We start from the raw sequence: 17213 nt of genomic DNA on the forward strand, positions 1-17213 counted from the left end.
TTTGATAACTCGTGTCCTCATTTTCATTTGTTTCTAAGTATTTCTTGATTTCTTCTTTGATTTCCTTTCTGACCCACTCATTGTTCAGCATTGAGTTGTTTAGTTTCCAGGTGTTTGATTTGGTTCTCCGTGTCGGAGTGTGGTTGGCTTCTATCTTCAGCGCTTCGTGGTCTGAAAAGATGGTTGATACAGTTTCTATTTTTCTGATTCTATTGAGGTATGTTCTGGGGCCCAGTACATGGTCTATTTTGGAAAATGTTCCGTGTGCACTCGAAAAGAATGTGTATTCTTTCTTTTGGGGGTGTAAAGCCCTGTATAGGTCTATTAGGCCTCTCTCTTCCATTTCTTCTTTCAGAGTCAGTGTTTCCTTGCTGAGTTTTGTTCTTGTTGATCTATCCAGAGGTGATAGGGGGATATTGAAGTCTCCAACTACTATTGTGCTGTTAGTGATGTCCTCTTTGAGGTCTGTAAGGAGTTGTTTTAAGTATTTAGCCGGTCGTTCATTGGGTGTGTATATGTTTAAGAGTGTGATTTCCTCCTGTTGTACATATCCCTTGATGAATAGAAAGTGGCCTTCGCTGTCCCTTCTAATCTTTTTCAACCTGAAATCTATATTGTCGGATACTAGGATGGCCACTCCAGCTTTTTTAAGGGAGTTGTTTGCTTGCAGGATTGTTTTCCATCCTTTGACTTTGAGTCTGTGTTTACTCTGTTTGTTCAGGTGTGTTTCTTGTAAACAGCAGAATGTTGGGTTTAATTCCCCGATCCATTTTGCCACTCTGTGTCTCTTGATAGGTGCATTTAGGCCATTGACATTGAGAGAGATTATTGTGATGGGGTTTTGTGTCATCTTTCTGTGGGGTTAGTTGTTCTTATGGGGTTCCTCCTTAGCTTACAGTAGCCCCTTTAGACCTTCTTTTAAGTTTGGTTTTGAGTCTATGAAATTCCTGAGCTGTTGTTTATCTGAGAAATAGTGTATGGTTCCTTCGAGTTTGAGTGAGAGTTTAGCCGGATAAAGTATCCTTGGTGAGGCATTCATTTCGTTGAGTTTTTTCACTATGTCCCACCATTGTCTTCGGGCTCGGAGAGTTTCCTCTGACAGATCGGCCGTAAATCTGAGGAGTGCTCCTTTGTATGTGATTTCCCTCTTTGACCTTGCTACTTGTAGAATTGTGTCTCTATCTACAGCATCCGCCGTTCTGACTATGATATGCCTTGGAGTCTTTTTATTTGGGTCTCTTTTTGCTGGCACTCTTCGGACTTCTTGTATCTGGACGCCTGCCTTCTCCAGCTCTGGAAATTTCTTAGTAATGATGTCTTTGACTATGTTTTTTTCATTGGGGTTATTTCCCTGTGGTTCTGGTACTCCAATGATTCTTATGTTGTTCCTCTTGAAGTCATCCCCCAGGGCTCTGATTCTCTCTATAGCCATTTTGAGGTCTTTCGCCATTATTTGTTGCTGTCTGTAAGCTTTCTGCAGCTCATCCTCAAGCTCGCTGATTCTGTCTTCGGCTGTAGTCATTCTACTGTTGAGGGCTTCTAGTGAGATTTTTATTTCATCTACCGATTCCTTTATTTGTGAGACTTCCGTTCGAAGGTTTGAAATTTCTGCTCTCATTTCTGCTCTCATTTCTTCCTGTATTTTCTTGGTAGACCGTTCCAGCGCTTCATTCATCTCCTCCCTTAATTTATTGGATGTCTGTTCCATATTTGCTTGGAGTAGGTCGACTCTCCTCCAGATTTCCTCTCTGAATTGTTTATCTGAGAGGTCGTAGATGTTGGGAGACTCTTTTGAGGTTTCTAGTATCTTTTCTTCTCCCTCTCTTCCTGGAGGGGATTTTCGCTGCTTCTTCATATTGTTATGGAAGTATAGGATTGGAACTTTGTAGGTGTTTATTCCTACTACCTCTTGCTGAGAGAAGGAGGGGTCTCTGTTTGTGCTATTGCTGATGGCAGCTTTATTCCTATTCTAGAAGTCTTCCTTACACTCAGCCTTTTCTTTCTGATTGATGTTGGGGCTTTAATGAAGACTTAAGGCTAAGTTGTCTTTACGAAAGCTTGCTAAGCTTCTCTTATTCACTGATAATTTTTCTAAACTTAGAGCTGATAGGCTAGTTCGCATAAGTGAATGAGATGTGTTAAAGCGATTTTCAAAGCAAGAAGACGATACCTAATGTGCTAAGGTAGGAAATAATATCTGCGGCCGCGTTAGCGCCCACTGCTCTGGCAGGAGGCAACGCCCCTTTTTAGACCACGCCCCTTTCAGGCCACGCCCCCGTTTCTTCCTAGCAGGGGCTCCTGGGATGTGGGTCCCCTGGGAAAAGGCCGGGTTGGAGGGAGCCGGGCGGACGGGAAAGCTGGGGCGGTGGGACACAGGAAGAGGCGGCGGCAGCAAGGGTCCCAAGTCCCGGCGGCCGCGTGGGAACCAGGGGCGCACTCGGGAGGCGTGGCTGGGAGTCTCCTGATTACCTGGGAAAAGGCCGGGTTGGAAGGAGCCGGGCGGACGGGAAAGCTTGGGCCGTGGGACACGGGAAGAGGCGGCGGTGGCAAGGGTCCCAAGTCCCGGCGGCCGCGTGGGAACCCCTGGCTATTTGTTTTTTTAATGGCAGCATTTCTAACCAACATCTTTCAGAATTCTGAAACTTCCAAATGCTATCTTATTAGAATAAACTTATCTTCCTGATTTGGGGGAAGAGCACTAATGAGGTTCACTCAAAGAACTGCATTATAACTGAGAGCTAACATTTATAAACTCAAAATAGGAAGTCATGTATCATGATTCATAAAACCACATTTACCCACTTCACAGAACTGGTTATTATAACATTTGTGACTAGGTTCCTAGCCCCTAATTCAGTGCTGCTAAAGCTCCACTGCTCAGCACCTGTCCTGGTACACAGTAAGCACCAGAAATGATAATCAAATGCATAAAGAATTATCTCAGATGTTTGACGTAGAAATGGGTTGGTCAGAGGTGACAGTGAAATCAGTTACAATTAAGCAGGCTATTTTTTTAAAAATTGAATCACCTTGAGATACAGTTACAAAGCTTTCAAGTTTGAGTTTCAGTCGTATAATGTTCTAAACGGGCTGCTTTTAACAGACTTGCCAACTTACTCTGCCATTCTCAGCTTCACTTTTCTACTCCCGACTTAATTTTCAAAAGGAAACATAGGCTCAGTTAGTTCCTATTTCTTCTAAAACCCCAATCTATGTCTAAGGCAAACTGAAGTTTATTGGATGGTTCTTCAGAAATAAATCTCAAAAGTAAAAGTCAATAATCAAAGAAACCCCTTTGATGAGCCCTTTCTGTAGAGAGGTGAGTTTTCTGATCATAGAAATGTTACCTAGAGGGGCTGGGAATATGGTTCAGTGAGAGTGCATGCTACACATATGAACCTAGGCCCTGAGTTCCATACTCAAAAATTTTTTTTATGACAGAAGAGGTTCATTTCAGCACCAATCAAATCAGTGCTTGTGTACATAAGAGTTCGCCGGATTCATAATGGCAACTATAGTCAATATTTTTGTCCCTTTATGTCCATTAATATGCATTATTCCCTTGAAACAGTTCATCATGTCACTATTTGGTGAGAGGGCCTTGAGGTCACACCCAAAGGTGCTCAGGCATCATTCCTAATGGGCTCCGGGGACCATATGCCATGCTGGAGATCAAACCTAGTGTGGAGGCTTCCAAGGCAAGCACTCTACTCACTGTGCTCTCGCTCCAGTCCCCCAATCACATTTTAAAATGTTATAAGAACTTATAAGATCTTATAAGGTCTGGGGCTAGAACGATAGCACAGGGGGTAGGGTGTTTGCCTTGCACGCGGCCAACCTGGGTTCAATTCCCAGCATCCCATATCGTCCCCCGAGCACGGCCAGGAGTAATTCCTGAGTGCATGAGCCAGGAAGTGCATGAGCCAGGAATAACCCCTGTGCATCACCAGGTGTGACCTAAAAAGCAAAAACAATAGATATTATAAGGTCTGATCATCATTTCTGTGTTTTATGACAAACCCATAATGTTTTTGATGAACATTAGGACTGCTGAAGAAAAGTGAATATTTTCTCCTTACAGCAGTATAGCTTATAATTAATTGACTATCATCTCCTATTAGTGAGATATCCTTGATCCTTCTAATTGAAAAAGAGACTCCTTTCTTAAGCACAGAATAAAGGCAATATTAAACTGTTTAGTCTTTGTCTTCTTAAAGGTCAAACAGTTAAGTGAATTTATAGGAACAATTAATCATAAAGTTTAAACAACTGATTTTTTAATGATTTTCGGGCCACACTGCAGTAACAAAACCTCTTACTTAGCAGTTGGTTTCTCCAAGTGCAGAACAGGAATTTTAGTGAGGTTAAGGAAGCATAAGGAAAGGAGGCTAGAAGATAGAATGAACCAGATCATCAGCATAACACATGACTGATGCTTGCACATAATTATAACTACCTTACGGAAGTTCCAGGAGGCAGAATTTTTAATCCTTCAGAAAAGGATGTTAGTGTTAAAAGATGGTAGGAAACTCATCCACTTTTATACTCACTTCTGTAAGTAAAATGCAAAATACAAACACCTAGAAAACCCTATTCTAGGTGTTGCACTCCTTCTGCTGTATAATTCAGCCTCATGATGATGAATGTCACAACAAAATGTGGGCAATACTAGAATCCAAACTCATGAGTAGAGAGTTGCTCAGAATCAGTATAACTTTTTCACAGCTCTAGATACAAAAGTTATTGTCTTCTGTTGGGAAGACAATTTAATTAAATTTGTAGAGTAGGTAGATTCGTGTAATGCTCTCTAAGTTGACTGGATATTTGAAATGCTTCAACTCTACAAATTTTCTATAAGAATTTGTACAACTCTATGAATAGCTAGTGTTAGAAAAGAAGAATCCACCATTTCCCTAAAATTAATTCTTTTCTATCTGCAAATCCATATATCTTCGTCTGTTTAGCAGTAGCAAAAAGTATTTTACAAGACCACATTCTATTATCTTATATAGACATGATTTAATGCATAAAAGATGCTGGTGGGCCTTGTCTTTATAAATTTATAGTCTAGGTACCAGCATAGAGGCAATAATGAAGCCTAAATTAAGGATTTTTCCGTAAAGGGTGAGATAGAAAACATTTAAGGCTTTGTTAGTGACATGGCCTCTTGTTTTTATTAAAGTAGTGTTGCATCCAGGTAGAGTATTTGCCTTGCACACGGCCGATGCAGCCGACCAGGGTTCCATTCCTCTGTCCCTCTTGGAGAGCCTGGCAAGCTATTTAGAGTATCCCACACGCATGGCACAGCCTGGCATTCATCTTATGTGCAAGTATTTTTAAAATTTAATTCATGTCTTTGTTTATCTATATATCGCACATGCATGAAATCATACAATATCTTACTTGTCTGGCTTATCATTAAACAAAATACCCTCTAAGTTCATCCATGTTGTTGCAATTGGTAGACTTCCTTTCTATATTTTTAAATTTATACACCATAATTTGTATCACTGTCACTGTCACTGTCATCCCGTTGCTTATCGATTTGTTTGAGCGGGCACCAGTAACGTCTCTCATTGTGAGACTTATTGTTACTGATTTTGGCATATCCAATACGCCACGGGTAGCTTGCCAGGCTCTGCTCTGCAGGCGCCCTACCACTGTGCTATTGCTACAGCCCTATGATTTGCATAGTTATTTATAATAGGTTTTCAGATTTCCAATGTTCCCACCTCCAATCCCACCAACCTTTTCCCTCTTCACTCCCCCACTGGGTCCCAGATTCCTTCCTCAACCCCCATCCTGACCCCATGTGCGATTTTAATTTTAATTGTTATAGTTAGGTCTCATTCCCCTGACCCTGAAAGAGCCTCCAATCGTTGGGAAAGATGAGTAAGGAGAGGCTGCTGAAATATCAGTGCTGGGAGGAATACAGACATTACTGGTGCCCACTCAAGTACGTTGAGGAACAACGGGATGACAGTGATATAGTGATACAGTTTGGTCTCTTGTTCACAGTAGTGCTTGGTCTGGTGGTTTAGCTGTATACAGATACTTTACCTTCACCACAGAAAGGCTGAAGGCCCCAGACCTTGACCCTATGTTGCTACCAGACTTCCTCTTCTTGCATCCCCCACTCCATTTCTCTTTCCTTGCCATTTTAGTTTTGTTTTGTGTTTGGGCCTTGCCTGGTGGTGCTCGGGGGCCTATATAGAGTGTAGGGGATCTTATCTGGGTCGGAAGCACCTTACCCACTGGACTATCACTCTGGCCCCTCGTTGGCATTTTTATTTCTGTAATCTAGAGTCAGTTTTTTGCCCACCTTTGCTACTTACCACTTCCTGGCCATGTTATTTTATACACCACAGATTAATGAAAGCATTTGTCCTTGCCCTTCTGCCTTAATTTCATTTAATATAAGATCTTCCAGCTCCAGGACCGAAGTGATAGTACAGCAGGTAGGGCCTTACCTTGCACCAGAGGACCTAGGCTCAATCTTTGTCATCCCATATGTTCAATCCTTGGCATCCTATATGGTTCCCCAACCCTATTACGAGTGATTCCTGAGTACAGAGCCAAAAGTAAGCCCTGAGCACTGCTGGGTATGCCTCCCCAGAAAAAAACAAACAACCCCCCCCCATGTGTTAAAAAAAGGATCTTCCGGTTCCATCCAAGTTGCTGCATATTGCACAATTTAATCATTTCTTGTATCTGCATAGTATCTCATTGTTTATATATAGCACAACTTCATTATCCACACTTCTGTCCTTGGATATCTGGATTGTTTCCACATCCTGGCTATTGTAGTAAGTACTTCAATAAGCATAGCCATGCACATCTTTTTCCGATGAATGTTTTGTTTGATAGCTACCAAACAGTGGAAATCACTGGGTCATATGGTAGCTCAATTATTAGTTTTTGATAGAATCTTAATAATCGCTTTCATAAGGGCTGAACTAGACAATATTTTTCCCAGCAGTGCATGAGAGTTCCTTCTTCACCATATCTCCACCAGCAAAAGTTGTTCTTATTGTTTCTCACTGGTATGAGATGATATCTCATTTCCACCTTAATTTAGATTTCCCTGCTACTTTAGTGGCTAGGCGCTTAGGTTGTTTCAGCTCTTGGTCATTGTAATTAATGTTTCAATAAACATGAAAGTACAAAGATCTTTTAAAATCAGTGTTCTTGAATTCTTCAGGTAAATACGCAGAAGTGGGATAACTGGGTTATATGGAATTTCTATACTTTCTTTATATTTATTTATTTCTTTTGCTTGGGGGGTCATACTCGGCAGTACTGGGAAGGATACTCCCAGTTCTGTGCTCAGGGATCATTACTCACAGGGCTGGAACTCCTGCATACCGAACATGTGCTCCAGCCCTTTAACCTATCTCTCCAGCCCTATTTTTAATGTTTTGGAGTGTCTCCATACTGCTTTCCATAGTGGTCTTACCAGTTTGCTTTCTTTCCTATAGTGTGTGTAGGTTTCCGTCTCTGTACATCCTTGCCAGCACTTGCTTCTTCTCTTTTCGAGACTAGTCATTCTCACAGCTGTGATGTGATATTTCCTTGTGGTTCCGATCTTGCATCTCCCTGAGAGGATGACTATCTTTTCACATGCCTATTGGCCCACAGGGTTGGTTTTTCTCCGCAGTCTTTCAACTCTGCTGTTGCGGAGTTAAAGTTGCTGTAGACAATACAGAAACAAATGGGTATGAGCACCTTCCAGTTGAGCTTTATAAATATAGCACTGCACTGTCACTGTAGCATTGTCGTCCTGTTGTTCATTGATTTTCTCGAGTGGGCACCAGTAATGTCTCCACTGAGAGACCTGTTACTGTTTTTGGCATATCGGACACGCCATGGGTTGCTTGCCAGGCTCTATCGTGTGAGCGGGATACTCTTGGTAGCTTGTCAGGCTCTCCAAGAGGGATGGAGGAATCAAACCCGGATTGGCCATGTGTAAGGCAAACACCCTACCCTCTGTGCTATTGCTCCAGTTCCATAGACATTATTAAGTAAAATGTTCTTTTGTAACTGTGATTTTTGTGGTGATAAAGAATAAATTATAGTGAGTACAGTTTGTGTCACTCCCTTGATTTCTGCCAAAGCTATACCAATTCTACCCACCACTGCTCTTGCATGATCAACGAAAATGTCACCAAAGGGTAAAAGGGCTTGCTGTGAAAAGATGGTTCAACTCTCAGATTCCTTAAAAAGTACTGGGGAGCCTACTTCCCAAACCACACTTTGAGAACCACTGAACATTCATCTATAGAAGTTTAAGTGACATCTATTCTTGTTTTTGATTTTTCATCAATAATAAGTATCTAAAATCACTTTTTCCAGCACAAAATCTTTTCTAGTACATATTTTTGTGCGACTTTTTAGGTCATTTTAAGAATATTATTCATAATAAGCAATACAAAATAAATTACTTAGGGGTAGGTTTGTGTGGTTGTGGGAAAATTCAAAATAATGGTGATGGGAAGGTGTAATGGTGGTGAGATTGGTGTTGGAATATTGAATGTAATAAATTATTGTGAACAACTTTATGAAAATAAAATTAAGAAAGTAATATATATATATATATATATATATATATATATATATATATATACAGAGAGAGAGAGAGAGGAAGCTGGATTAGCCTTTTTGTCCACAGCTCGAAGGCTCCCAGTCTAAAATAGAACAGAGTGGGCAATAGGGAATTTTAATGGTATGATGTGAGGTTGCTGAGGGTGGGGAATGAGGGGATAAAAATATTACTGAGTCCAGGTGTTGAGGGGACAGTGGGGACAGATCTTCAGAGTGGGACGGCATCTCTTCCTTAGGGAAATGATGCTGCCTCTTGCCTCAAGAGATTGTTTTTTCTGAACATGTTCATTCAAAATAACTCACTGCTTGAACAAAGATGTGGTAGATTTTCTCCCTCTAACTTAAAAGGAGTAATCAGCTCACCTGGTGTCTTAAATGAATATCTCCAGAGCTTAGAATTTTAAGCCTCTTAACATGGTCTCCTTACAGCTGTCATGAGTGTAGGAGAATAGCTTTTTCCTCTCATTTTTCCTTGTAAAACCAAATTTCAGATGTATAAAGAACTTTATCTACATCATGTTTCATATGTACTTCTGAGCCTATGATCATAGAAACACAAACATTATAGAAAATTTAAATGGTGCCCCTTAAGTATTGCGGGTAGTATTTGATAAGACAAATAATCTGAAGATTCAGAGAAGTGATTTGAATTCCCTGTCATTTCCCACCATGTTTTTTTTTTCATTCTTACTAAGGAATAAATTATGTAAAGCAAGATTCATACCTTATGGCACATAGGTCTATGAAATTTTAAAAATGCATGTAGTTACCAGAACATGCTTCATAGAATAATTATGTAACTATGATGACAAACAAGACATGGAATATTTCCACTAACTCTAAAGTTCCCTGGTGTCTGCTTTTATAATGATTTTCTTCCATAACCCCAGCCCCTGCTGAATACTGACCTGATTTTGTCTCTATATTAGCCTTTACAAGAATGTCACGTAAATGGGATCACATTAGATGTAGCCATTTGGAGCTTCTTCCTTCCCCCTTCCCTCTCCCCTTCCCCCTTCCCTCCCTCCCTTCCCTTCCCTCCCTCCCTTCCCTTCCCTCCCTCCCTTCCCTTCCTCCCTCCTTCCCTCCTTCCCTCCTTCCCTCCCTCCCTCCCTCCCTCCTTCCTTCCTTCCTTCCTTCCTTCCTTCCTTCCTTCCTTCCTTCCTTCCTTCCTTCCTTCCTTCCTTCCTTCCTTCCTTCCTTCCTCCCTTCCTTCCTTCCTTCCTTCCTTCCCTCCTCCCTCCCTCCCTCCCTCCCTCCCTCCTCCCTCCCTCCCTCCCTCCCTCCCTTTATTCCTGCCTTCCTCCTTTCCTTCTAGCACCTGATGATTTTCAGAGCTTATTCCTGGCCCTGTGCCCAAGGATATCTTCTGCATTTCTTTTTAAAATTGATTTAAATTTTATCACTCAAATGATCATCTTCTTTTGTTTTAAACTTCTGCATTTCTGGTGGTGCTTGGAAACCATACATATATGGCGCTGGGGACTGAACCAGCTGCTTGCAAAGGTAAGTATGTTATCCCCTGTATTAGCTTTACAGCCCCAAATGCCTGACTCCTTTTATCTGGAAAAATAGCAGTATCTGCTACTCTTCTTACAGCGTCTAATAGCCTGCTGCATTGTTGCACCTATCAGTAGTTTGTTGTATTTTATTAACTAGTTTTCATTCTGTGACTGTACAGTTTGTTAATATATTCTCCAATAGAGGGTATTTGGGGATTTTAGGATATTTAGATTATTTTTGGTGATAATGAATGAGTAACTAAACAATCCAGGTAAAGTTTTTGTGTGAGGAGTTTGTGTTATTCTTGGGTAAATTTCTAGAAGTGAGATCACTTGCATGTTAAGTGCATGTTTAGTGTCAGAATAAGCTGTCAAACTCTTTCCATGCCATTTTGCATCCTCTCCAGAAGTGTATGAGAATTATATTCACTCTGCATCCTTTCTTGTGCTTATAGCTTTCACTTTTCATGGCATTTAATAGGTGCATGGTTGTATATCATTGTGTTTTAAGTGGCATATTCAAATACCACCAACGTTGCACATCTTTTCCTAAGCTTATTTGCCACTCATGTATTTTTTTGGTGAACTGTACTTGTTCTTGGGCATATCTACTTGGGTAGTTTGTTTTCTTACTACTGAGTTTTGAGAAATTTTACTATTATTCTTTGAGAGTATAGAAGTACTTTATTAGAAAGTAATATGTGAAATATAATGACTATGTAATATGAAGTGATTTTACTTTCTTAAAGAGGTAACTAGGATACATGCTTTGCATGTGCAAGGACCCAAGTTTGCTTTCAGACTTTTTCTTAGAGGTTTCCTGGATCCCATCTCAGAGCTCCTTGATCATCTCAGAACCCCTCATTCTTCTGCTTCTCAGACCTTTGATATCACCTACCTACCTTACAATTCTGTCAATTCTGATTGTAGTTTTCTCATCTCGGCTTTCATATTTTCTGCGGTTTGCCATTGTTTCTTTGTGCTCATTAAACATCCTCACCATGGTGCCAGTGAAGTCATTCTCTGAGAATTTACAGAGCTGTCTGGTGCTGGTTGAGCCTTCTGTTACTGTTTTCACTCATTGAACTTGGTGGGCCTGGATGTGTCATTCCCCATTGGATTAGCAGAGTCCCTGCTGTGCTGAAGGTAAATCTTTGAGTCTTTGAGCTAGTTCCCCTGGGAGTCTGTGAGAGATTAGGCTGGGAGTTGCTCTTTTTCTTTCCTCCCTGTCACAGTGACAGGAAGTGTAATTGTGAGCAATGTGAGATTTGATGAGTAGAGCAGTCTCGTGGCTGCATCTGTGGTCATGTGGTTAAAGAGATGGGGCTTTGATATGGTGGCGGTCTCCGAGTTTTTAATGCACTAAGAACAAGTCATTTATCAGATATGTGTTTTAGAAGTATTCTTTCCAGTCTGTGACTTTTTATTTGATGAGCAGCATATTTTGCAGAACAAGAAAAAAAATTTTTGATGACGTTCAATGGCACCTTAGCAGCAAGGAGTCCAGATAGTGCTGAAATCTTGGTTTCAAAATACCATTCTACAAAAGGAACCAAAACTCCTTGGAGAAATAACTGATTCAAAAACTGGGGCAGAGAAAATATAGGAAGAACTTGAAAACCTCTTGTGTGTCAGAAGTAAATGTGCAAATAAGTCCTGGGGCAGCGTTGGAAGGACAAAGGAGTCAACTTGAAAGAGCTCTCAATGGCTAAGTCTGGGAGAATATAAGAAGCGAAATAAAGAATGGGAGTAGTGGAGTATAATCTCTAGCATAAGATAAATATCCATGAATACATAAATAAATTAAGGGGAAGAAAAGTTCTTTTTCTGATAGTGTGACAGAACAAATATAGAACGATTGAAATGGAAGAAATCACTATTTGGGAAGAGTTACTAAGATTTGTTTCAGTCAAGAATTACTAATACAGGGGCTGGAGTGATAGCACAGCGGGTAGGGCGTTTGCCTTGCACGCGGCCGACCCGGGTTCGATTCCCAGCATCCCATATGGTCCCCTGAGCACCGCCAGGGGTAATTCCTGAGTGCAGAGCCAGGAGTGACCCTTGTGCATCGCCAGGTGTGACCCAAAAAGCAAAAAAAAAAAAAAAAAAAAGAATTACTAATACATCTTAAACTTAGTGAAGGGAAATTTGAGAAGAAATAAGATCTTGCATAGTTTGAGTGTATTTTCCCTTAAATACTGAGTAATTACAAAGGGAAAAAATGTATTTGCTAATACTGAGTAATTGCAAAGGGAAAAATCGCCCTACTCCCTTGAGTAGGGAGACCTGGAAGACCGCACTGTAACCAAATTAATTAGTAGAAGTCACTGACACGGTGTATCTCCTGAGATAATCATGAGTGGGAAGGACATATTGTTCCTTCTCATTTTTTGGCTTTGGTTTTTGTACCCAAAGCACAGAACCTGCTTTAACCACAGAGAGCCATCATTCAAATTCAAATAAGGAACATTCAATAATCTAGCTGGGAAGTCTTTTTCAAAGGTGTTACTATAATGACAGACAAAGAAAGGCTGACCAACCTCATCAGGCTGGAGGAGATTTAGGAGTCTTGACAACGAACTGTAATGTAGAATTCTGGATAGAATCCTGGCTCAGACGCAGGACCACAGTGGGACAACAACAATATAATGAAATCTGAATGCAGTCTATATTTTAATTAATAGCATCATACCAAGATCCATTTCTTTTGTCAAATCTACCAAGGTTAATAAGATGTAATATATTGGAAAGCTGGAGGCAAGATATATATGTGTGTGTGAGAATTATATATTAATTTTGAAACTTCTATGAATCTAAAATTACTTAAAATAAAAAGTAATTTAAAAACAAAAACTAAACTGAAAGCTAAGAACTTTAAAAACCGGTTACACGGAGGAAGAAGTAGTAGTGGTAGTAGTGGGAAAATCTTACTGATGGGCTCTTGCCCACTGATGCAAGACAAATCACGCGACAGGTTTGGGGCACACTAGATTGCATTTATTTCTTCATGGCAAGAGGGGAAATGTTTGAGTAGGTGAACCCAGACTGCCAGGACAGCTGCTGTTCACTCGCAGATGTTTATAGACTCCTGGCTCTGGCTCTGGGTTTGATCTGCCATGAAGGCTCCGATCTTGGCATTTTCCTTCAAAGGCTTGGACCTGAGGGGCCAGAGATACAGATAGCACAGCAGGTGAGGTGCTTTCTTGCACGTGGCAGACCCAGATTTGATCCTCGACCCTGTATAGGGTTCCAGGGCACTCCAGTAGTGACTCCTGAGTACAGAACAGGAAGTAAGCCCAGGGAAATAGCTTCTCAAAGCCTTTGCCAGTCAGCCTTTTGTCCTAGAGTCTGTCTGGAAGCTATACTTGCAATAAAGGTTTCCACCCCTTTCAGAAAAGGTTATTTTTTCCAGCCACATCTGACTCTGCTCATTGCTTATTCCCGGTTCTGTGCTCAGGGGTCATTCCTGAATGTGCTCCAGAGACCACTTGTGTCTTCAGGGATGAAACTGGGGTTGGCTGCATACAAGGCACCTTGCATGCTGCCCCAGTTCCAGAAAGGGGTATTTTATATGCAGTGCACATCAGAGGCAAAACAAAGATAGCAAGGTGTGGATAAAGCCTTGAGAAGGAGCAGAATGGAAAAACAGGCTTTTCTTTACATAAAAATTAGCAAGAGAACCTCCAGTTATGTTTCTATTCTCTTTTGGGGGCTCTATTGCCAGGATGTCGTCCCACAGTTGACCCTGGTTTTCAGCTAGAAGGCTGAGGACAGTAGGGAAACCATTGCTGTTGCCTGTACTTCATTTCCCCAGAATATTCCCATGAGTTTCACGGTAGTCACTGGGGGTTCGTTACTTCTCAATAAAGGGTAATTGGTGCTGTAAAGTATAAGGCTTTGTATGCCAGGGACTTCCCCTACATTTAACACGAACTGGATAAAGGAAATAAGAACAGAAACTGGGTTCCCTGATATATTACAATTTATAGATTTGCCTTCGGAATCCTGTAGATTAGTTTTACAACTTTAAACGAAATTAAATTTAAAAGCATTTTCTAAAAGTCAAAAACAAAATAAAGCAAATCTAAAAATAATAGTGAGTTAATGGCAGGAGCACAGAGAGAAGCAGTATTTCTAATGACTTTAAACCACAGTAATTTGTCTATTCCTGGTGAGATATATCTTCTGACAAAAATATGCTGAAAAATTCAGTGCTTTATGGGCTGAGGCTGGGCCATGTAGCAACATAAAGCTGGAGAAGTCAATGGGAAAGCATTTGACTTTCTACTCTGTCGTAGGGGGCAGTAGGGGAGAATGGGTCTGGGAACGGTTTGGGGATGGCAGTTGACTACACCAGCCATTGCTATATACTGAGGGTCCCCTCATCTTGGGTTGGGGTAGATGAAGTTTCTTCCAAGTCCAGAAAAAAAGGATTCTGCTACCTTCTTGAGAGTGCACTCGTTGTCATGACTGGGTTGGGTAGCATATCTGGAACCATCTCTTCTCTGACCAGTGGAGGAGACTCAGTTTCTTATCAGTGGCTACTCACCTCTCATCTCCAGGCCAAAAGTGGAGCACTGCTTCTGTCAATTACTTTTATCATGAAGAAAAATGGCAGCAACCTTGCTTAGAGACACTTGTATTTTGTAACAAGGCTCATGATGCTTAAAAGACAAAGTGATGGAAACCTAAAAGTCTGGAAAGATGCACGGTGTGTAAATTCACTCATCATTATGCAAATGGCCGTGCACATAATAAATCCAGAAATGGTTGACTATATTTTAGACATATTATAGGCCAATTATTTTGACATCATGCGTGAGGTAGATAAATTGTGAAATATATGTTACAACACACAGAATAGCTTGCTAACAAGATGTCATTGGCTGGAAAATATTTTAACAGAGAAACCATTCATCAACATGTTTGCAGCTTTGTTCTTCGCCTTTGACTTCGCTAGCATGTTCAGTAGCATGAAAAAAAAAACAGGATGGAATTCTTGTGTGTGTGGGTAGAGTCCTGTATTCATTTCATAATCTTTGCCTCATTTGATATTTAAAATAATCATGAGGTATTTGGAACATGGCTCATTTCCCCATTTTATAGATTAGCAAACTATGGCTCTTGGAGCTTAAAGGAGGTTAGGTTGGAGGCCAATTTCAAGTCAAACCGCATTATCGGCGTAGTATCTTCTGCACTATAGAACCTCCACCCTTTCTTCACTCTCTTCACTTTTCAGACTGAACTAGTTTGGTGCCACAAGCATCCTGGTGCCCGCAGATGAGCGACCAAGCTTCCACAATGGCTCTCAGGCAGTGATGCTACGCTAATGGGCATGGGTGCTTGATGTGATGTAATGTAAAGGTAAAAGGTGTGTTTTGAGTCACTCCTGGGTGGAAAAATGTACATTAGATGGAAACGGAACCTCCCCTAACCTCTGTTATCACAACTTCTATATTTTTCTGTGTCTATATTTAGAAATACATGCACCTGGCAAAGTCTCAATGTAGGGAGAGTGTCAGATAAACTGATTTGTTGAGTGACATAGCCCAAACCACTTTCCCTATGTGAGCCTCAGGGTGCGTTTTATCTCAGCTTCCAACATAGTTACAATACTCCTACCTTGATGAGTAATTTTAAACCATATTCCACTGTTCTCTTTTGGCCTTCAGAGTCTCAGTTGATAGATAGACTGTGAGTCGTGTGAGAATTCCTTTGTATCTAAGTAACTTCTTTAATCTTGCTGCCTTCGATATTCTGCTTCTGTCTTTGGCTTTTGTCTTTCTGATTACAGTATTTCCTGGAGTTTTTCTATTTGTGTCTATTTTCGCTAGGACTTTACTGACCTTTTGAATCTGAGTCCCTGCACTGCTCACAATACGTCTAGATAAAAATTCTGGGAATTGTTAATCTATGATTTCTTTGACTAGTGATTGTTCATCGATTTTGCCTTCCTGTTCCTTAGGGACTCTGATGATTCCTACGTTTTCCTTCTTGAAATCACCCCACAGTTCTCTGCTGTTCTGTTGATTTCTTTGAAGGTTTCTCTTCCCACGGCATCTTCTGTTGTTTTCCAGAGGTTTCCTGCATTTTTTCTTGGAGCTCACAGAGTTTTTTCCTTAGCTGTTACTCCGATGCTGACGCCTTCCGTTGAGTTTTTATTTCACCTACCGAACTCTTCATTCTGTTACTTCAGATTCTAATTTTCTCACTTTTCTCATTTTTCCTCTAGTGCTTTCCTGTGCTTTATGGACTATCTCTACCAATGTTTCTTTAAGCTCATTTACCATGTTCAGCGTGCTGTCTCTGAATATCCGAGAAGTCACAAGAGCTGGTTGGTAAGTAGTCGCTCCCTCAATCTTCACTCATTGAGCTTCGTAGCTTTCTATGCTGCTTCTCCATTGTGGAGAAGCAGTCTTGGTTGGGAATCTTTGTAGGTTGTGTCCATTGTGTCTGTTGCATTTGGGGGGGGGATCTTTGTAGGTCACCCCCCTGCTTTCAGAGAGATCTCTCTGAGGTAGTCAAATAAATGTTGCTCTTTTCCTTCCCTACTGGACCAATCCCAGAAAATATTTACTGTTTCATGTTTGTTGTTTTGAGTTCTGGGTGTGGATTGCAGGACAACTTTTATTTTTTATTTTTTTTTTCTTATTTTTTTCTGCTCTTTGGATCACACCCAGCGATGCTCAGGGGTGACTCCTGGCTCTGCACTCAGGAATTACCTCTGGCCATGCTCAGGGGACCATATGGGATGCTGGGAATCGAACCCGGGTCGGCTGCGTGCAAGGCAAATGCCCTACCTGCTGTGCTATCACTCTAGCCCTGCAGGACAACTTTTAATGACATTGTCCTGCTCTCCTCAGACTATAATTTAAGGTTCTGTGATTTCTTGCTACCAACACAGCCTTGTGATGAGTTTTTCTGTGGGACAGGTAGATAGAAGTAGAAATGAGTTACTATTACCACCAAGTTCCTGGGGACTTCTGGGGCTACACCTGAGTCTGTGGCTTCATTGCAGAAGGTGTAATTTTGTACCCTGTGAAGGATGAGGTAGGGATCTAGTCTGTGGCTACAGAGTTCTGGAGACTCTGAAAAACTTTTCATCCTGCG

The 17213-nt window shown here is 41.1% G+C and overlaps 1 long non-coding RNA gene across 1 annotated transcript in view; it reads left to right on the forward strand.

Annotated features, from left to right (window-relative positions):
* LOC129399655 (uncharacterized) overlaps positions 1–16442 on the forward strand; it is a 115719-nt gene extending 99277 nt beyond the window's left edge. Inside the window, exon 3 of the long non-coding RNA XR_008627226.1 lies at positions 16336–16442. This is a non-coding gene — a long non-coding RNA (uncharacterized LOC129399655). The remainder of the gene's footprint in view (positions 1–16335) is intronic.
* The last annotated feature ends 771 nt before the right edge of the window (positions 16443–17213 follow it).

The sequence above is a fragment of the Sorex araneus genome, chromosome X (genome assembly GCF_027595985.1).
Source record: "Sorex araneus isolate mSorAra2 chromosome X, mSorAra2.pri, whole genome shotgun sequence".
NCBI lineage: Eukaryota > Metazoa > Chordata > Mammalia > Eulipotyphla > Soricidae > Sorex > Sorex araneus.